The following is a 9,026-nucleotide window of genomic DNA, read 5'->3' as shown; positions in this document are numbered from 1 at the left end:
CTCCATCTCAAAACAAAACAAAAAAATAATAATAATGGTTGCCCCAAAGTGGTATAATTTGGGGTGGCATATTCTCCCATCCTTCAGAACACCCAGCCTCACCTATAACCTTTTCTCCCCTATTCCCAACCTGTTACATCCATCTCCATTTCCTTTTTCCACCACTCTGGCTGTGCTTAGAGCTACTAGTGTTAGGATCACTTATTAGAATATGATTTTTTTTTGAGATGGAGTCTTGCTTTGTCACCCAGGCTGGAGTGCAGTGGCACAATCTTAGCTCACTGCACCCTCCACCTCCTGGGTTCATGCAGTTCTCCTGCCTCGGCTTCCGGAGTAGCTGGGATTACAGGCACGCACCACCACGACCAGCTAATTTTGAACTCCTGACCTCAATCCACCCACCTCAGCCTCCCAAAGTGCTGAGATTACAGGCATGAGCCACTGCGCCTGGCCTAGAAATCGGATTTTTACAACTAAAAGCTGTTTACTGCAACCGCCACTAGGGGTGAACCAGAAGCCCAGATGTTAAGTGACTTAACCTGAAGCCCGGATGTTAAGGTCAGTGGCAGAACAAATACCCAGGGTTCTTGATTCTCCTCCAGTTCCGTGCACTGGAGAGGCGTTGATCTTTACACCTTAGCCCAGCATCCAGCCACATTCCAGAAACTACTCCCCACTCCTAGCCTGCTGAAACCTATGTTCTCTTTAAGGAAGAGAATACTCAAAATTAAAACCAACAAGATTAGAGAAGGGAATGAAGGATTCAGATGAGTCACGAAAGGTAAGTAGAAGCCCGGAAGTAAAGGATCAATCTAGGATTTATGTATGGAAACTCCAATAGGGAGGAGGCCTTCTGTTTGTTTCAGTCATGGGCAGTCATCTCATTTTCACTAAAAACAGAGCTAGGAATAGCCTTGTAAATGTCCCATTCTCATAAATCTATCCCTTCATTTACTCCTTCACTAAAGACATTATAAAGAGGAGACATTATTAAAATTTCCTTTTGCCCGAACGAGTAAATCTCTTCAACTATTTATTACAAAGAACTATAATTAAATGATTTTTTAAAAATTCTTTTGAGTTTTTATTTTATTTTATGTTATTTTTGAGACAGGGTCTCACTCTGTCACCCAGGTTGGAGAGCAGTGGCATGATCTCGGCTCACTATAGCCTCAACCTCCAGGGCTCAATTGATCCTCCCATCTCACCCTCCCAAGTAACTGGGCTACAGGCACATGCCAGGGCACCAGGCTAATTTTGGTATTTTTAGTAGACGCAGGGTTTCGCCATGTTGCCTGGGCTGGTCTTGAACTCTGAGCTCAAGCAGTCCTCCCACCTCTGCCTCCCAAAGTGCTGGGATTACAGAGGTGAAGCACCATGCCCGGCTGCTTATTTTAATCAAAATGAAAAATCAAGCTGGGCACGGTGGCTCATGCCTGTAATCCCAGCAGGTGTGAGCTACCTGGGAGGATCACTTGAGCCAGGAAGGTGAAGGGTGTAATGAACTGTAATTGCATCACTACACTCCAGCCTGGGTGACAGAGCAAGACCCTGTCTAAAAAAAAAACTATATTAAAAAATAAAATAAGTCCGGGCACGGTGGCTCATGCCTTTAATCCCAGGACTTTGGGAGGCCAAGGCAGGCGGATCACGAGGTCAGGAGTTCAAGACCAGCCTGGCCAACATGGCAAAACCCCATCTCTATCAAACATACAAAAATTAGCCAGGTGTGGTGGTATATGCCTGGGGTCCCAGCTACTCAGGAGGCTGAGGCAGGAGAATTACTTGAACTCAGGAGACAAAGGTTGCAGTGAGCCGAGATCACACCACTGCACTTCAGCCTGGGTGATCAAGCAAGACTCAGTCTCAAAAAATAATAATAATAAATTTAAAAAATAAAATGAAATAAAATAAGTGGCTGGGCACGGTGGCTCATGCGTGTAATCTCAGCACTTTGGGAAGCTGAGGCAGGCAGATCACTTGAGGCCAGGAGTTTGAGACCAGCCTGGCCAAGATGGTGAAATCCTGTCTCTACCAAAAATACAAAAAATTAGCTGGGCATGGTGGCACACGCCTGTGGTCCCAGCTACTTGGGAGGCTAAAGAATGAGAATCACTTCAACCCAGGAGGCAGAGGTTGCCGTGAGCTGAGATCACACTACTGCACTCCAGCCTGGGTGACAGAGCAAGACTGTCTCAAAAACTAAAATGAAATAAAATAAAACAAAACAAAATAAAATAGAATAGAATAAGGAATCCATCTACTAAAGCTTAGAAATCTTGTTACAAAGGGACCTAAGTGGTTTAATGATAAACTGATTATTGTGCTATTAATTATAATAATAGCTCTTCCTCCAAGCTCTATTCTTTCTCAAGAGTGTCAATTTAGAAAAGATTTTAGACAGAATTTAGTAGGTATGAGTTTATTCTGGCTTACTTCGTGGGAGGAAATCTTTTAAATCTCAACATATATAACCACATTTAAAATAAAAACCAATAATAATTAATACCTTGCATTTTTAAAAGCTCTCACATACTTACGTATGATTAGATGCTATTTGTGGACAAGTAGAGGATGATACTATTTTCCAAATTTCACAAATGAGGAAGTTTGTGGCAGAGCACTTAACTGAGAAGACGTGATCTCCAGTTAAGCTATGAAACTTTGTTTCATTTATTTATTTATTTATTTATTTATTTATTTATTTATTTATTTTTTATATGGAGTCTCGCGATCTTGGCTCACTGTGAGCTCCACCTCCTGGGTTCATACCATTCTCCCATCTCAGCCTCCCAAGTAGCTGGGACTATAGGTGCCTGCCCCCCATGCCCAGCTAATTTTTTGTATTTTTGGTAGAGACGGGTTTTCACCATGTTAGCCAGGATGGTCTTGATCTCCTGACCTTGTGACCCGCCCGCCTCGGACCCCCAAAGTGCTGGGACTACAGGTGTGGTCCACCACACACGGCCCGAACCTTAGTTTCTTTAACACCAGGCTGCTGAAATAAATGGTATATATATGAAGGTGTTTTCTAACTCTATGGATATATGATTTAGTGAAATGGTAACAATACTAGATCTAGTAATAGTGACAGGAGACAGCCAAATGCCTCGGCAGTTAGGGGTGGGTCCCCAGTGAAACCCCACCTCCAAGCCAAAAACAGTTTAAAGCTTGAAAACCAAGCTACAAATTAAGTCCTCGGACCAGATTGAGAACTTGTCTTCCCATTTGGCATCCTTTCTTCTTATTGATCCCCACCCTTCACCTATTTTACATATACCTACCCTTTCCTGATTGATTTTCTACACCGTCATGCCCACCTTTGAGTGACGTCTTTGCTTTAACCTTTTTTGTATAGTCACAAACCAATCTGCACATATTCCCCGCCCTGTGCCTATAAAGACGCCAGACTCAGTCAGTAGAGCAGGAGACAGCCTGACTTTGGGGAAGATGACCTGCCCTTCCTGTCCCTTCTCCAGCTCCCCTCTCTGCTGAGAGTCATTTTCGTCACTCAAAAAAATTCTCTGCCCTCAACATCCTTCTTTTTTTCTTTTTGAGACAGAGTCTTGCTCTGTTGCCCAGGCTGGAGTGCAATGGTGCAATCTCAGCTCACTGCAACCTACACCTCCTGGGTTCAAGCGATTCTCCTGCCTCAGCCTCCTAAGTAGCTGGGATTATAGGCACCAGCCACCATGCCCAGCTATTTTTTTGTATTTTTAGTAGACATGGGTTTTCACCATGTTGGCCAGGCTGATCTCAAACTCCTGACCTCAGGTGATCCACCCACCTCCGCCTCCCAAAGTGCTGAGATTACTGGCATGAGCCACCGCACCTGGCCCACCATCCTTCAGTCCTCCATGTGACCTCATTCTTCTTGGACACCGGACAAGAGCTTGGGACCCACCAAGTACAGGTACCCAAAAAGACTGTCACACTGGTCCTTTGCCCTAGCCAGCAGAAGGCAGCTGCCCACATGATGAGGCAAGGGGCCAACTGAGCTACTAACATACTGCTGTTTGTGAATGATGAAACTAAAGGAGCACTGTAACACCCGCTCTGAGGCTTCAGGGTCATGGGCACCTTCACCTGGGCACTGCAATGTTCCTCTTGAGGCGACATGCCTGGTCTGGCCACAGGCCCCCCACAGAGCTTGCTCCTGTGCCAGTGCCCAGAGTGGCTGGCTGGATCTTGAACTTGCTCGCTCATGTGCTCCCTCCCACAAGTGGTTGAGTGTGGTGGGCCTAGTAGACAAGGTGCCTCCTTCCGTGAGTTTGTTTAAGGGGCCAAGAAAAATCCTGCATCATTAGGAGCCAGATCTCCTAGCTTCCAACTTTGGAATCTTCTAGGGGAGACAGATACTATGATTTATTAAGCATTTACTATACCAAGCCTTTTATATTTATTATTTCAACAACAATTTAAGTGTTGTAACTAAAAATTATCACTATTATTATTATTTTATTTTTTGGAGACAGGGTCTCACTCTGACACTGAGGCTGGAGTGCAGTGGCATGATCATGGCTCACTGAAGCCTTGACCTCCTGGGCCTAAGCAATCCTCTTGCCTCAGCCTCCCGAGTAGCTGTTGTAGCTGATTTAAAAAAAAAAAAAAAAAATTCCATGCCTTCCTATTAACAAAAAAACTCCAACCAGGTTTGTCTAATGCCCAATTCCATACCCTTTCCTTTACCATATTTGTGTTCCATTATGGATCACAAAAGTCTTCTCATTTAAATTTAGGTTGTATATTGTCATTATTAAAGTAGTGCTCCTCTTTGTTTTGCCTATGGTTGCTAAAAGAAAAAAAGAGAGAGAAAGAAAAAAACCAAAGTGTTGGCCAGTATGGTGGCTCATGCCTGTAATCCCAGCACTTTGGGAGGCAGAGGCGGGTGGCTCATCTGAGGTCAGAAGTTTGAGACCAGCCTGAACAACATGGTGAAACCCTGTCTCTTCTACAAATACAAAAGTTAACCTGGTGTGGTTGTGCACACCTGTAGTCCCAGCTGCTCGGGAAGCTGACCCAGGAGAATCACTTGGACCTGGGAGGCGGAGGTTGCGGTGAGCAAAGATTGTGCCACTGCACTCCAGCCAGGGCACTAGAGTGAGACTCTGTCTCAAAAAAACAAAAAACACACACACACACAACAACAACAGCAACAAAAGACTGTCGTCATTCCTTATGGGTCTTACAGATGTAACTCCCTGCTGGGAACCCGAGCCGTTGTTTTTTTTTTTTTTTTTTTTTTGCCAGGAAAGGTAAAATCATCTGGGGATAGAACATAAAAATGTACAGGTTAATGGAGTTACGAAATTTAAGATGTTTAAACAGGGTTTAGGTAACGTAGTTGTAATCCCTTTACCTAAATGTCTTATGAAAATGGGTATCGTATCTAGCTGGGGGATGTTTCCCCTACCTAGGACAATAAAACCGAAGGCATGTATATCTCCACTTTTGAAAAATGTTAGTTGGACATGTTAATGGGAAATAGTAAATTCACCTGAGCCCACAGAGTATAGGGTAGAAGGTAGAGTGCTAGTTGGGATAAATCATCCCCTTCATAGCCCTTTGTGGAGTGTTTATTGGGGATAATGGCAAAAAACAAAACAAAACAAAAAACCCTTATGAGTACTTCCCAATGACAACTACTGGACTAGAGAATTTCCACTTAACGTGCATATACTGCCTTGCTGTGAAACGTTAACTGAAGCTACCCCTATGCTAAATGAAACAATGGTGCCCAAAAGAGTTCCATGATACAATAAAATCTTGCCACCTGGGGATACAAGGAGGAGCTACTCATAAGCAGGGAGCCTCTTTCTCCCTAGGACTAACTCTAACTATGTATGTGAGGAGCTGCTAAATTCCGCAGTGCCTGATAGACAGCTCTCATGAGCTGTTTGGCTTATGAAGGGCATTTCCAAGGTAAACAAACATCTTGTTGGAAACTCCTGACCTCAAGTGATCTGACCGCCTTGTCCTCCTAAAGTGCTGGGATTACAGGCATGAGCCACCACACCCGGCCAGGAACAGCAAATTTGATAAGGTTTCTCAGACAGTCCTATGATTCTGCAGGAGGGAAATTCATGTAAAAGGGGACCTCTTAATCCCCAAATTTCCCATGACCTGGGTAATAGGCATCTCCAGTGGGAGGATATCCCAGTTATCATAAAGCCAGTCAGTGCTCGCATATGAAGCATATTATTCAATCACTGCTTCATCTGGGGGACTTCACTTGGTATTTTATAGGGAGAGCTGGGTAGTCCCCTTCGTAGGGCAAACAGACCTTACAGTGGCATTTGGTCCAGTAGCTGATCATTCTTTCAGGAATAACCTCCTGTGCATTTGGATTACATATACTTATCAGTGCTTGTTCAATAGTGAGCTGTGCTCTGCATTAATCCAAACAACCTTTTCAATTCTGTAGCATTTAAAATTAAGGATTTTGCCCATAAATTGTTTCTTTTTACAATCCACTGTGGTAAAGAGTTTTTAAGAAACTGATGATACCAATCTACAAAATGGAACTATTCCTTTATATTATACCCTCTGGGTTTGTTTTGTTTTGTTTTGTTTTGTTTGTTTGTTTTGAGATGGAGTCTTGCTCTGTCACCCAGGCTGGAGTACAGTGGCACGATCTCGGCTCACTGCAACCTCCACCTCCCAGGTTCAAGCGATTCCCCTGCCTCAACCTCCCAAGTAGCTGGGGCTACAGGTGCCCACTACCACCTGTAGCCCAGCTAATTTTTGTGTTTTTGGTAGAGATGAGGTTTCACTATATCAGCCAGGCTAGTCTTGAATTCCTGACTTCGTGATCCGCCTGCCTCGGCCTCCCAAAGTGCTGGGGTTACAGATGGGAGCCACTGAGCCCAGCCTACCCTCTGGTTTTCATGGTTCCTTGGTTCTGCCTTTCACCCACAGTGACTGTCTTCTTGGAAGCCACGGGTCTTAGAGATAAACTTCTTTCCCTGTCTTAACTGTTTTTTAACCATTACTTTTACTTGTATACTTTTTCCTTCAGCTTAAAGTGACTCAAATTGTTTCTTAACTAGAAAGAAACACACTTTTTGTTTTTTGCAAAATCCTTATCCTTGTGTTTTAGAAACTTCACCAAAAACATTTTTTATGCTCCATTTTAATTTAGTAACCCAAATTTCCTATGGAAAAAAACCCGAGGTTTTAACATAATATGACTTTTTTTTTTTTTTTTTGAGACGGAGTCTCGCTCTGTCGCCCAGGCTGGAGTGCAGTGGTGTGATCTCAGCTCACTGCAAGCTCCGCCTCCCGGGTTCACGCCATTCTCCTGCCTCAGCCTCCCAAGTAGCTGGGACTACAGGCGCCCGCCACCTCGCCAGTCTAGTTTTTTGTATTTTTAGTAGAGACGGGGTTTCACCGTGTTAGCCAGGATGGTCTCGATCTCCTGACCTCGTGATCCACCCACCTCAGTCTCCCAAAGTGCTGGGATTACAGGCGTGAGCCACCGCGCCTGGCCAACATAATATGACTTTAACATTTTGAATTACGGGAGAGAGTTTAGAGGTTAAATTTACTAAATTAATTTTATCAAAGATTACCAAGATCATGTAAATTAAAATATCTGAGCTAATTTTTACTAATCCAATAAATATTTATTTTCTTTTAAGTCAATTGATTAGCTCTTTTATATGGTTTGGTAGTGATAAAAGAAAAACTTTAGCCAAATTAAATTTAAAGGAGTTTAATTGAGCAAGGAATGATTTGTGAATTGGGCAGCCTTCTGAGCCAGAGTAGGCTCTGAGACTTCAGTGCAGCCACGTGGTGGAAGAAGATTTATGGACAGAAAAAGGAAAGTGACATACTAAAAACGATGAGGTACAGACAGCTGGATTGGTTACAGGTTGGAGTCTGCCTTATTTGAACACAGTTCAAACAGTTGGCTACATTTGATTGGCCAAAACCTTGTGATTGCCACAAGTGTAGGCTACGGTCTGTTTACACCTCTAGTTGTTAGAATTCATGATGTACAGAGAAACCTTTAGGTTGAACTTAAAATATATAAGGAGGCAGCTTTAGGCTAATTTTTTTTTTCTTCTTGTCATACTTTAGTATGCATAGGCTAATCTTGATTTAACAATTCCCCACTTTTGGCCATCTTCTCAATTTTGAAAGACTGACCAAAACTTCAGTCATTGATGTCGCTAATACCATCATAACTGTACTTATTTGGTCTTGAAACCCACTGGAAAACAGTAGAACAGTAGGTTTTGCAAGGTAGGAACAAAGACTGAGTAGAGGGTACCTCTTTAAGCCTGAACATCCTGTTTATAGGACAAAAATAAAACCTGCTCTGGTCTAGAACCTATGTATTTTCTTTAAATCTTAGTTTGATTATGTCACATTCAGCTTGAGTAACTCCATTTTGGTTTGGTCTGGTTCACTGGGGCCTAGTTCATGAGCTCAGTCCAAAACAATGGCCTCCCATAATTTTGTTTAAAAATTCCTCCCCTTTCGGTCAGGTTCTTACTTAGGTGAGGGTGTGACCAAAACTTAGGGCCTTAGCACCACTCTCAGTTACCATCATTTTGGGTTTCCGGTCTCAGCATGTCACTTGTAGGTTACAGTGTCTTCATGGTCACACATTTCTTTCAGCTCTTGAAATTGCAGTTGAAGAGAGACCATTTGACATTCTAGAGATGGCTGCATGCAAACATTTAAAATCTTTGAGAGAATACAGCACACCAGGGAGACTACTGTTGTGACTATCAGGAGGATAACACCAAGAGTTTGGAGTATGCTCCTTACCAAGGGTCTCCATAAACCAAACCACGTAAAACTAAATAGATCAAAGAATGAGTTAAAGAGTCTACTAACGTAACTAAGCAGTCTCTTAATTAATCCCCTTCAGCTGAATCTCTATAATGTACATTTGATGTATTTCTCCATAGACCACAAGTGCCAGCAGCTACACAGATACTTCTGTTTAGCCAGTAAGTAATCTAGAGCAATCCTATTATTTAGCATAACATTCACAAGATAATTTAAAGTCTGTT

The sequence above is a fragment of the Piliocolobus tephrosceles genome, chromosome 13 (assembly GCF_002776525.5).
Source record: "Piliocolobus tephrosceles isolate RC106 chromosome 13, ASM277652v3, whole genome shotgun sequence".
NCBI lineage: Eukaryota > Metazoa > Chordata > Mammalia > Primates > Cercopithecidae > Piliocolobus > Piliocolobus tephrosceles.
Note: the sequence above shows the minus strand (reverse complement) of the source record.